Source organism: Pteropus vampyrus, unplaced genomic scaffold, assembly GCF_000151845.1.
Source record: "Pteropus vampyrus isolate Shadow unplaced genomic scaffold, Pvam_2.0 Scaffold261, whole genome shotgun sequence".
In the NCBI taxonomy this organism is placed as follows: Eukaryota; Metazoa; Chordata; class Mammalia; order Chiroptera; family Pteropodidae; genus Pteropus; species Pteropus vampyrus.
In genome coordinates this window covers 2960213-2974170 of record NW_011889042.1, presented here as the reverse complement: position 1 = coordinate 2974170, position 13958 = coordinate 2960213, and the positions used below count along the sequence as shown (strand labels likewise).

At 37.7% G+C, this 13958-nt stretch overlaps 1 long non-coding RNA gene and 1 pseudogene across 1 annotated transcript in view; both read left to right on the top strand.

The window, feature by feature from the left end:
* The window catches only part of LOC111729397, a 32224-nt gene that overhangs the window by 5208 nt on the left and 13058 nt on the right, over nucleotides 1-13958 (top strand). The window lies entirely within an intron of this gene.
* On the top strand, nucleotides 9208-9326 carry LOC111729416 (annotated as a pseudogene).

Here is a 13958-nt window from a genome sequence, read left to right as displayed (position 1 = left end):
GTGATGAAAAACAAGTCTGACAATCCTTTACGTGATCTTCTGGATCTATGTTTCTGAAACAGTGCAAGCCACAGCTTAAACAAGAACATACACTTTCCCACAACACACATCTACATCCACTTAGAAATAAGAAATATTTCTATCTATACATTCATAATTCTCCATAATAATTTTGCACTAGTATAGCATGTCTTTGTCAAAAACAGTAATTTATATACCCAAGTAATATATTCAGCTTCTCACTCTAAAATATCTGCGTTCGGAAAAAAGCTTTTTAAAAAAATTTTCCAAGATGAGTAAATGGGTATTGGTTTAAATTTGTGCAACTAAAGAGCCCCATTAGGGGCTTCCTAACACAAAAACAGTCTAAGGGATTATTCAGATCTTCTATCTTTATAGATGCAGTAACCGCTTATCACCTTAAGATATATTTTCCTAGCCTCAACTAAATACAGGTTTTTAAGAAAATTATAGGCATTTCTGTTAGCAATATTTTATCAAATCAGTTCTAGAAAATTTCTTATAAGTTTTTAGTTTGCAAGTTTGCATATAAATATTGGGGCTCTAATTACATTTCCCATCTGATAATGTACTCTTACATTTCTCTAATTGCCCTTAAGAAAATATGTTTTTCTAGAAGTTTATGCAGCAATTTGTATTCAACTATTTGAATGCAAAGCCATGCCCCAACATATTCACAGCCTTCCTTGCAGAGTTTCAATAATTTTTGAGGCTTTATTTTAAATTAAAGTAAATACTTGTTTGGAGATGGTATAAAGTAATAGAGGCTCTTACTAAGCACAGTTTGCACTGTACCAAGTTATTAAAGCAATTTCCAAAGTTTATACCACTATAAACAGTAAGTAGTTAAAGACCCATACCAACCAGCTTTTTTAAGGTAAGACTGTAATAATAAACAACCCCCCAAATCTTAGTGGCTTACAGAATAACCAAGGTTTACTTGTTTATGTTACATATTGGCGACCATGTGTCAGCAGAGGAACTACTCTACATATCTTATCGTTCTGCCATCTGGAAATCTGGTGTAATGGAAAGATGACCTTTGAACATGATAGGTTTTGGTTTAAATCCCCTCTGTCATTTACTAGCTGTGTGATCTTGCACAACTTCCTTAACATGCTTAAGACTCTGTTTCTTCATCTTAAAACTGGGCATAATAATAGTACTTCAAAGGTTGTTGTGGAGATTAAATGAAATAGCATGTAGTACAGTGGCCTGCACACAGAGGTTCTGAATAATTAATGGTGGTTCTTGCTCAGGGTCTAAACACTTACCTATGCCCTTGGATTTTTCAACACTTAAGGTTCAAATGTTGGTTCACTTTACTCTAGAAGTGAAACTTTAGTCTGTCTTGTGACTAACTTGATATTATGGATAGATAGCTTAGTGGAAAAGAATGTTGAAGTTCTTGCTTAAGTTAAGGGTTTTTTGTTGTTGGTTGGTTTTGACAGGGAAGATATGGCTAATGCTGAAAGAGTTGAGAAATTCCCTCCAGGTATCATGTAGAGAAACAAAAGTGTCCCTAATCACAGAGGACACAGCCTCTAGTGCTACCCAAATATATAACTGGGGGAAATGTGATGTAGCTCTTTTGCTTTTGTATATTTCTGAAGAATGTCTCCCTTGTGGGAAAGCTGATAGGATGATAAAAACCTCTCGATTGATGTAATGCTTTTCTCTGTTGCTTGGGACTTATCTTGTGTAATTTTTAAACAACCAACTAGTTGGAAGAACATCTCAAGTTCCATTTGCTAATTTGTTTAGTGTGCTGAGCAGCAGCCTGTTCTTGGAAAAGTACAGATTTTGGAGTTAAGCAGATCTGAATTTGAATCCTGACACTTCCATTTATTGGTTATATTATGCTGGGCATCTAAATTAATGCCCTTTTATTCCATCCATTCATCTACCTGTGTATTCATTTTTATTCGCAGCATTTATCAAGTACTCTCACTATGCCAGGCCCTAAGCTGGACATCAGGGGGACAAAGTTAAAGAAACATGAACATTTTAAGTAATTACATATTTAATATATCCGATTATCTCAAACACTTCAAATTTCTGACATTATTCCTACATTAGTCAGAGTAAGTGTAGGAAACAGAAACACTCTAGGTGTTTTAGGCAGAAAGGGGTTAAATCCAGGAGATTAGGTACCTGCAAATTGTTGGAAGAAATGCAGGAGTGGGTTCAAGGCATACCTCCAGGTGTGGCTCCCAAAACATTGCAGAACCAACCTATTAAGAGCATTGCTTCCTCTTCTACAGTCAGGAAAGTGGAAGTCAGTAGGCCAGAATCTGAACTATTGAGATTAAAAAATCTTCAGTATACAGCCTAAGATGCCTTTCAGGGATCATAGAGCCAGGATCAGGAAGCTGTAATAGCCACCACAATTGCTTCATCACTGAATTGTGCTATCTGGCTGCCAGTACTGCAGTTGCTTCTCAACACCCAAGAAGCTAGAGATGACTCTGGAAACCCTAAGTTTCATCAGCACCACACACTATAAAGCGTCAGGAAGATAGACATTGCCAGACTTCTATCTTCTGTCTTATTTGATCATTGTTGCTCATTGTTGTGATTCTTCTAAGTAAATTGAAACCTTCATGAGGAAAGGTGTCATGAAAAATAAAAAGTTTTTTTTCAGCCTGAAACACAGTCACAAAGAAGTCGTTCAGTAAATATACATTGATGCTTAGATATTCAACGTATGATATTTGATACAGTCATTTTGATGCTTTGGTTTTGATTGATTATTATAATCGTCCATCTCTTGCAGTTCAGTTTCCAGTGTGCCAAACATAGGCAACTGAGCATGCCCAGGAAGTACTATTGAAATGGAAAAGAAGAACTGGATCATTTCCATTGGCACTTCATTCGCAATTGGAATCACAGGCATCCATTGTAGGCATTACTATGTAGCTACTATGCTGCAGATAGTAGATGTTTAGTCATAGTTTATACAATGGAAAGTTTTATAGTTTGTTGTATTAGGGCACAAGTATACTAATTGGTGTAACTTCATTTACACCCACAGCCCTAGTGGTATGAGTTTATTGAGAACGATACTCATATATAGCACTCACGGCCATTATGCAAATCTAATATAAAGAAAAATTTCCTAATGTAACACTGCTTATCAACCCAACATTTGTAAAATTCTGTTTAGGAAATTAACCAAATTCTTCCCACTTTTCAGATTAAAATCACAAATATCCATCATACCTTTTCAAATAAAAGTATAATTCTAGTAGACTTCTAGTTTTAAGGAGGCAGAGTATAAACATTTCTGTCCCATTCTCATCTTGAAAAATACAAGAACAGAAATCAGAAATACAAACTCTATCTCTGATAGAACTAGAAGACATCTGAGGCCATAAACCATACAGAAAAGTAGAAAGTGGAAATAGAAAGTAGATAGATGACTTGCCAGATTGGCGTAGTCACAGAAAGGCAAACCTGGGTGCCCTACACAACAAGCTGAATTCCTTCTCAAAACCCATGAAAAGCTCAGAAACAGGTTCCATGGTGGGTGAGACTAACACAAGAGATAGACTCTCTGAAAAAATTCAATTTGACCAGAAGTAAATGAATTGTAGCCTGATCTCCTTATAGTGAAGTCCTACTCATACATATGGTGCTTTCAGTCATCTTTTTAGTGACTTATACTATGAATGGCCAGTCAAGGACCATTCATAGTTGTGAAAAAGGAAACATGCCAGATGTTTAAGGAAAATGTTTAACAAGAAAGAAACTGGAGCAAATAGGAACAAAAGGAGATTTGGCATGTTTATGTGGTATGTATATAAAACAATCAGCATAAGAAAGAAGCACTCTTGAAAATTCAAAATATGATAGTGAAAATAAACTAAAAAGAAAAGTTGAAAGGTGAAATCAAGGAGACTTATCAGAAATTAGAACCAAAAAAATGAATAGATGACAATAAGGAGAGAAAAAAATAAGAAAATGAGTGTTCCAAAAAATGCAGAATGGTAGGGAGAATATTATCAAAGAGATAGTATAAAATATCTCTCAGAACTAAAAGATATGAGTGTTCAAACTAACAGATACCATCAAACAGCACCGTGAACAAAAGGAAAACTCAAACAAAATGACATCATTGTGAAATTTTAGAATACCATAGATAATGAATATATTCTAAAAGCTTTTAAAGAAAAAAAAATAGATCACATACAAACTCTCCCATGAGTCAGAATATCATTAGATTTCTCAATAACAACACTCAGAGCTAAAACAATAACAACGGAGCAATTCCTTGATATTTCTATGCCCAGCCAAACTCTCAATCATGAGTGAAGCCAAAATTTTCAGTGATGTATTTTCCATTTACTATTTCTCAGGAAATTGCTGGAAAATATATTCCACTTAAAAAAAAAAAAAAAAGTAAACCAAGAAAAAAGAAGATATTAGAAGAAGAAGCAAGGATGATTCATGTGGTAATGGAATAGAGTTGGGGACAGTATGAACTCATGTTTATATGTATAGATACAGATTGCTACATATAGAAATATTTATAGATACGTATATTCAGGCATACCTTGTTTTATTGTGCTTCACAGATGTGTTTTTTACAAATTGGAGGCAAGACCTTCCACCAGCAAAAAAGATTACGACTCACTTTGACAATACTTGCTTTATTGTAGTGGTCTGGAACTGAACCCACAATATCTCCTAGGTATGCATGTGTACACTGATTAGTATACACATTTATATCTCCTTGCTCTGTCAGCTGAGAAGGCCTGCCTAAAGAAAAGACACACCAGTAGTAATAAGCACTTTCAGCACCTTGATCTTGGTTTCTAATACCATTTTCCAATAAAAGGAACCAGGACTCCTTGGAGAAATAGCTGATTCTAGGACTGGGGCAGGAAATATACAAAATGAGCCTAGAGCATTTTGTAGTGCCAGAAAATAAGTGCTTAAAAAAAGAAACTGCCCTCCCCCCCAAAAAAGAACAATAAAAAACCAATAAAAAACAACCACCACGATTATGGGGATAATGTCGAAGGGAGCCAACTGACAGAACTCCCCATGACCAAAGCTGGAACAATTTGGCAATTACGACAACAACAATTTGCATTGGCTTATTACCCAAAGTATAAAAAATATTTATTCATGAGTCCATACTGATATAATACATGATTTAATAAATGGGAAAATAGACAAATCTCCCATATAGAATAATTCCAAATGTTATATAGAGCTAACTCCCCACTCATTAAGTGTGGGCTGAGCACAGCGACTTTCTTTTAAAGAGCACAGTATAGAAATGAGTGTGTGTTGGGGCAGGAGAGTAACTTAATAGTGGAGAAAGCCGGTAAACACTCCCTCAAGCCAGATGATCAGGGTTAATGATAAGTCATATCGATAACATGTACTCTTGGTATGAAGTGATGAGAATGATCCTCCTAAAAATAAAATTAGCCCAGTCTCATCACGAGAAAAACATTAGACAAATACCAGTTGAGGGGCATTCTACAAAATACCTGACTAATAATTCTCAAAACTATCAAAGTCATAAAAACAAGAAGAGTCTGGAAAACTATCAGAACCAAGAGGAGTCTAAGGAGACAGGATCCTGGAATAGATAAAGGACATTAGGGGAAAACTGAAGAAATCTGAATAAAATATATTGACTTTAATTACTAATAATGTATCATTATTGATTCATTAATTGTGACAAATATACCCCACTAATGTAAGATGTTAATGGTAAGGGAAACTGGGTATGGGGTATGTGGGATCTCTCTGTTCTACCTTTGCAATAGTTCTATAAATCTGAATCTGTTCAAAAATAGAAAAATCTGTTTTAAAACTGAGTCAGTTATTAATTCCAGGAAAAACTAAGTAGTATTCAGCCTTGAACAATATTTACATAGTCATGGTAACTAAAATGTGAAGTATGAATCCAAGCAAAAATTGTTATCTAAGTTTATTTGGAAGTTGGATGGGATGTAAGAGAGTTAAACACTCTCATATATCATAATAATAACTCATTACGTACCATTTGCAATTGATGAGTTAAAAGAGAACCGTATACCATAGAAATATGGAGGTAGTTACTAGAAGAGCTAAAAGAATTGAAAATGATTACTATTGGAATTGACTGAGGACTGTTGTTTTTTTGTTATAAATCTCGAATCATTATTTTACTTTTAAACTGTTTAAGAATATAGTTTACTTTTGCAAAGCATGGAGTATGTTGATAAGAAAATTTAAATATCATGTCTAATGATATTAAACATTTCAAATTAAAACCACAAATTTGATATATTCATTTCTCTAGTATGTCGTTTTCTAAAATATTTCAAGGATCTGCTTTATCATCTGCACCTTTATGTGATGGCAAAATCTTAGCCAAGAGAAGCCAACCAACTAGACTTATTTAGTTTGAGGCTCAGGACCACAATATAGTTATTGATTTGAATTATAGTAAGATATTCCATACTGAGACACTGGTTCCTAGTTACTACTTTCAGGATGATCCTATCTAAACTCCAGGTTTTCATGCCAATTCCTTCTTACAGTCTTGGAAATACCACCATTAGATGCAGGCAGGAGAGCCTCTGCTCAAGTTTCCGCACATATCACAAAACACACTGATTTTAAAAACATAGCTGCCTTTATTATGCTAAATGAAGTAAGTCAGACAGAGGAAGACAGATACCATATGATCTCACTTATATGTGGAGTCTAAAGAACAAAATAAATGAACAAACAAAACTCATAGACACACAGAACCAACTGATGGTTGCCAGATTAGATTAGGAGGGGTTTGGGGGGCTGGGTGAAAAAGGTGAAGGGATCAAGAAGTACAAATTGGTAGTTACAAAATAGTCACAGGGATGTAAAGTACAGCATAGGGAATATAGTCAATAATATTGTAATAACCATGTATAGTGGGGGGATCACTTCATAAATTATATGGATTTCCAACCACTATGCTGTACGCCTGAAACAAATATAAAATAATATTGAGTGTCAACTGTAATTGAAAAATTAAAATTAAAAAATTAAAAATAAAGACATAGATACCTCTAGCACTCTGATTTTTATACTAAGCCTGGAACCAGCATGACTTACCTTAAACCTCCACTGTTGTGGTGGACAATTCAGGCTCCAGGGCAAAGCTTCTTTGCAGCCCAGTGTCTGAAACAGACTGGGTTGTGCTGCTGCCTGTGTTGGAGACAGAATGCTTTAGGTCTGAGTGGCAGAGAGACTTAGGTGAGAGAAAAGACAAATTAACTTGTCAAATCCTTCCTCTCTGCATAAATGCGATAGATTGTTGCATAATGAAGTTATTTCCCAGTAGTGCTAAGCATCCATGTTCTCATTTCTCTTTCTGTTCCATTGTGGTTCACGCTAATTAGTGGTATTTGCGAAAGTTGCACATAGTGAATAAGGAATATGTTGCAATATTAAACAATTTATATCACTCCTAAATGTGCATATATGTAGGTAATATGATGTGTGAAGCATGGTACAGATTCTTCATATTAGTCACTAGATGGACATTGAATGCTAGAATTGAACACTTTTATTTTTATAAAAAATGTAAAAATTTAATTACAGTTTCCAAAAAATTAAATTAAAATCTTTATTTTATTTAGACTTTTAATTTAAAATGTTGATATTTGTTCATTATAATTTGAATTTTCTTTTAATTTTAATAGTTTTTAATTTTTAGAAGAAACTTTTGAAACCATGAATCTAATTTTATATTTTCAATATTTGACATTTACTTTAACATTTTTGATGAAATGTATTTAAATTGGATGTATTTTGAATAAAATTGCTTTTTATTTATTAATCCTTTACATCAATGTTTGGTAAAGCTTTTCTGTAAAGATCCAGATAGTAAATATTTTAAGCTTATTGGGGCCTGTGATCTCTTTCACAGTTACTCAACACCACTGCCATAGATAATAAGTAAATGAATGAGCATGATTGTGTGACAATAGATCTTTACTTGTAATAGCACATGGCAGGCAGAATTTGTCCAGTGGTCCATAGTTTGCTGACCCTTGCTTTAGGTCGTTACTATCAACAGAAAATAAGTTATGTGAAAAATCTAGATTGTAACAACAAAATTAGTGATTTTGCTGAAATAAAGGCAAGATTAATTTTATGGAATATATTTTATGGACTAAAGATGTAGTAATTTATAAATCAAATATGTCTTTATTTTGTAATTCATCAAAATTGCCACACATCAACTTAACACCCAGAGTAGCAAATAATTATCTTCATGACCTTGAATTAGACAATAGTTTCTCAGATATGAAACCAGAAGCACAAGTGACAAAAGAAAAAAATAGATAAATTGGACGTCATCAAAAATAAAAACATCTTGTGCTTCCAAACAACATCAAGAAGGTGAAAAAGCACACGGAATGGGAGAAAATATTCGCAACTCATTCCTCTGATAAAGGAACTTTTATTTAGAATATATAAAGATACCACTTCATACCTATTAGGATGGCTATAATCAAAAAGTCAGATAATGACAAGTGTTGGCAAGAATGTGGAGAAGTGAGAACCCTCATACTGCTGATAGGAATGTAAAGTGGTACAGCTGCTTTGGAAACGGTCTGGCAGTTCACCACTGGTTAAACATAGGTTACCGTATTACCCAGCACTTCCGCTCTAGGACATAGGAAAATGTATGCTGACACAAAAACTTGTATGCGACTGTTTATATACAAGTTAGCAGCATTGTTCAAAGTAGCCAAAAGGTGGAACAACCCGAATGTCTATGAACAGATGAATAGATAAAATGTATATCCATACAATGGAATATTATCTGATAGTAAAAAGAAATGAAGTACTGATACGTGCTACAACACAGATGAACCTTGAAAACATGCTAAGTGAAAAGAGCCAGTCACAGAAGATCACGTTTTGTGCAATTCCATTTATATGAAATGTCCAGAATAGACAAAATAGATTAATGGTTGCCTAGGGTGGGGATTAGGAGGAAATGGTGGTGGGGGTGTTAGATTGCCAGTGGGTTTGGGAGTTTCTCTTTGGGGTGATGACAATGTCCTGGAATTAAATACTGGTGATGGTTGCACAACTCTCTGAATATACTAAAACCACCAAATTGTACATTTTAAATGGGTGAATTGTGTGGTATGTGAATTATATCTCATTAAAATTGCTATTTAAGTCTACGGCCATGCCACCCTGAACAAACCTGATCCTGTCTGATCTCGGAAGCTAAGCAGAGTTGGGCCTGGTTAGTACTTGGATCGGAGACCACCTAGGAAGACCAGGTGCTGTAGGCATAAAAAATAAAAAATAAGGGATTGTAAGCTGACAAGGTCCTTGCAATCTGTGAGGTCAACCAAGGGTTGCCTCGCCTAAAAAAAAGAATTGCTATTTAAAAACAATGCTCTCTAGCACTGTGCCTGGCCCACGGTAGAGGCTGAAATAAAAGTTCTTTTTCTCTTTCCTCTTCCCCAAACTACCTTACCCAGGACACCCCTGGAAGACTTCCTAGATGTTTTCCACTTCCGACAGGATTTTTACCTACCGCCATCTTAGCAATTAGGGTTTCCTCTCTGCACACAAATACCACACTCTTTAGATCTTCCCCTTTCACTGTCCGCTGGCCACCCTCAAGTTAACTTCCTAGAATAGGACAGCCTTGGCCAACACTCTGATTGCTGAGGGGGCAGCAAAATAGACTAGCTTGAAGCAGCTACATCGTCCAGGCTCTGCACAAACTGTTTCTGTGGGTCCTCCTTCTTGGCCTTTACTTCACAGTTTTAGCTGGAGCCTTCCACGACTCATGCCTGCCTCACCTACTCCTCTCTTCTTTCTCTGATCCAAGCCAGACCATTTCTTTCCCCAGCTCTCTTAATCAGTGAAAAAATGCTCTTTCTGTCTGGGAGTCAGATTTATTACCCTTTAGTAAAAACTTCCTTAAAATTAAAAACTAGCAAACAAAAAACCAACAACCAGTAAATATTTACAACCCTCTAAAATTTAATTGAGCAATATTTCCTTCAGTCTGCAACTTACCTAGATTTCCCTGAATTAGTCCTACCATTGGCTCGATATTACTCTTTGGGCTTTCTTTACTTATTTGTAAAAAGAGTTCAAGGGTGAATGGAATCCAGGGTCTCTGAGGCTCCTCCAGTTCTTATATTTTATCTTCGCCTACACGTAAGCCTTTTTTAATGGCTATTTATAATAACTAATCATACTGCTGCCTGTATGTTACTTCTGATTTTTATAGCATTGGTGCTGGAGGCAGGTGCTTTGGAACTCGTGTTGAAAGCAAGGAGATGAGAGCAAGAATTATAACCTGGGTTGTGTGTCCTCTCTGTGTCCTCTCTGTGTCCTCTCTGTGTCCTCTCATTATCCAACCCCACTATCCAGGAGGCAAAGCTAGGTGACCATTAGCCTTTGATATGGTTATTCATCTTATTTGTGAAACACTAGGGCAAAGCATAATGCTCAGAGCTTCACATTCATTCTTTTATTTTAATTCTCATGATAACCCTATTGTTACTTCCCATTTTTTAATGAACTGAGGCAGAAAGGTTAAGACTCTAGCCCAAAGTCAGCCAGTTATTAAAACAGCTGTCTAGGGTCAGTACCCAGAGATGCCCAGTTTTTAATGCAAATGTTTGCATTTCTGAGGATTAATATTCATTCTGATAAGCCTATGTCCATCTAAATGGGGTTCTCAAATGGGCTTATGATTGGGAAGAAGGATAGACACTGTGATCCTCGATACCCAGAATGGGACCAAAACAGTTACCTAGTAGCAGATAAGCAGGCGCTGCTAACATCTCTTGGCCAGGTTCTTGGAATTCGGGAGTCTCCAGTCCTTCCTGAGTGATGAAATTTCAGTCTCGTTTGGGTTTTGAAAATATTATAACTAACCCTTTGTCCTTACTCTCCTTTAGAATCCTGTTCCTGTGGCCCCAAATGAACCTAGAGCCTTTTGTGTCCAGTTAAAGCTTAGACAGAGACATCTTTAAAATACTTGAACCATTTGAAGCAGGGCCTCAAGTCAAGTTGTTGCTGTAAAAACACAAATACTGGGACCCAGAAGATACTAGGGAAAGGAAAAAAAAGACAAAGCTTCCTTTGTTGGTGGAGAGGATCATAAAAGCAATGCAAGCCCATCTCAGTCCAGGGCCAAAGGAGAGAAAATCTGCATAAAGGGTAGCAGAAAAAATGTAGTGATATGTCATTGGATTTAGGTTACTTGGGCCTAAGAATTACCTGAGAGGCAGAGGTTTGCTTAAAAGCAGGGTCGATGGAAGAATTACTGAACTTTGAGCTAGGGAAAAAAAAAACCTTCAAAATTATTCAGTCTAATTTTATGACAGAAGAAAAGAGGCCTAGAGAGGTGGCTTCCTGAAGTTCACAGTCTGAAGAGTGGCAGAGCCAGAGGCCCTGGTCAGGCCTCGTTTTCAGTCCACTGCTAGCCGCTCTGCCTTGCCGGGCTGAGGATGGGGCAAGTGTGTCGACAGGTAAGGAGGAAAGTGCAGAGCATCTTCAGGGGTGCCAGTAAATGGAGCAGTGTAGCTATACAAGAACAAAGGGTTGTTGGAAGGAAGGCACTGCGGAAGGTTGGATAGAGCCTAAAGGCATCAGGACGTTCATGCTTGAGGAAGGGGTGAAATAAAAACGGGGATTGAGGAATGTTAGTCTGGTGTGATGGTGTCCAGGCCACATTGGAGGAGGGATATTTTTAGGCAGGGAGGCCGGCGAGGACAATGTTGGGGAAGAGGTTTGCTGAAAGTCCTGCGTTTTTATATTTTACTTCCTAATGCTGCATGCGTTGTGTGTGTGTGTGTGTTTGAGAGAGAGAGAGAGAGAGAAAGGTCTCAGCCTATTGCTCAGCTAGAATTCACACTTGTTGGTACCTGTCTGATAAACAGGTTGAGCTGCCTTCCAGAAGCATGACCTCTGAACTCCTTCAGTAATTTCCAGAAAGTCCATTTCCATTCTCCCTTGCCTACAAGCATGCCTCAGCTAAAGTGAGTCTGCTTGACCCTCAGCACTCATATGTGCAGAGAGGCTTATAGATGGTACACTGTGAACAGAGAAGCAAGTGGCACCAATCGCTCAACACCTCCTCCCACCCAGCCCAGAGTGGGATGAAGAGCGGATTCTGTGTGCATGGTTCCTCCTGCACCAATACTCAGCTGCATAGTTCTCCATCTCTCCTGTCCAAGGGGAGCTGGCAGAGTCTTGGGACTCAGGACATCCTTGGGATGCACAGCTTCAGGCAGTGACCAGTGGTCCACCCTGCAGAGGCAAGCCTGCTCCTGACTGCACACTTTCCTCAAGCTGGTCACCTGAGAGTGAGCCCTGTCTCTCATTGGCTTGTCACCTCCTAATAATCTATACCAGTCTCGGGGGCAGGGTCTATTTGTGATGGCATACTAAGTTTCTGGCTTTCTCAGGAAAGCATTGTAACAATTCAGACCATTTTTTTTGAACAACTGTTAAACAAGCACAAATGATGGGATGTAACTGTAAAGAAACTTGTTTCCTCTCCTGTTAACCCTTTATGTTAGGTAGGGCTGGTGCATCTGCTGCACCTGGGTGATAATTCAGGTGGGCCCATGACTTCCTTGGTCTTTTTTAGTCTGTATTCACTCTAAGTCTTGTGACTCACTTGAATATATATGCAATTCAGTGACTAAAATGTTTATGTAATCATTAAAATTCAAAATGTGATGTAAAACCAAGGCTTTTCCCCCTCCTTCACCTCAGGCGGAATGATCACTTAAAGTCCGCAATGCTTCTGTCCTTCCTCTCCCGTCTTTTTAACTGTGGTTTCTGGTGCTTCCCGTGTTGGAGTGAGAAGAAGCACGAAAGTTCCCACTTAATCGGTCCTAGCCTGAGGATCTGGCATCGGTGTTCTCTGGACTTGGCAGGTGTTTAAAGCTGCCACTTGTGTGGGTTCTTTATATCCTGCCCACCCTCTGTCTTAATCGGTTTGGGCTGCTATAACAAAGTAACACGACAACATGGATGGACCTCGAAATAATCATGCTAAACAAAATAAGCCAGACAGAAAAAGTTGAAAATCACATATATGTGGGATAGAAACCTAAAAGCAACAAATGAACAGGACAAACAGAGACTCATGGACATGGACAATAGACTAGTGTTTACCAGAGGGAAGGGCGGGGAGGGGAGAGGAGGTAGGTAGGTAGGATAAAAGGGGTCAAATATATGGTGAAATTAAAGAATTAAAAATAAATTAATTTTTTAAAAAGGAAAAAAAAGTAACATATACTGGTATTTTAGAAACAGCAGGAATTTAATTCTCACGGTTCTGAGGTCAGAGTGCCAACACAGGCTGATTCTGATGAGCACCCTCTTCTGGGTCCCAGACTGCTGACCAGTACTCATCGTATCCTCACCAGGCAGAAAAAGAGCCAACTAGCTCCCTAGCCTCTTGTTATGAGGATCCTAAATACATTTACGAGGGCTCCCCCTTCTGACCTAATCACCTCTCAGAGGTCCCACCTCCTTATCCCATCACAGTGGGGGTTAGGATTTCAACATATGAATTTGGAGGAGGGGGTAGGAGGTGGGGTTTAGACACAAAAACATTCAGTATGCAATACTTTAATTGCTGGGTCCCTCTCACCTACAGTTCTCTCTGTGTAGGTGATGCGCTTTCCTCTGGTTCATTGCTTACTCCTTCCTCCACAGCTCCACTTTATCTTGGTTGAGATCTCTTTGCCCTCAAGAATCTTTGACTATCCTGGGCCAACCCTCTCTCTCACTCACAGCTCTCAACTTTGCCCCAACAACTCTTGACATAGTTAATTCTCAAGTGTAATAAATACTCTGCTCTGCTGTGCCTCTTGCCATTTTGGTTTCTTGGGCTTGACACCTGTGAGATAGGGCTAGGGTGGAACTCCTAGCACAACTTC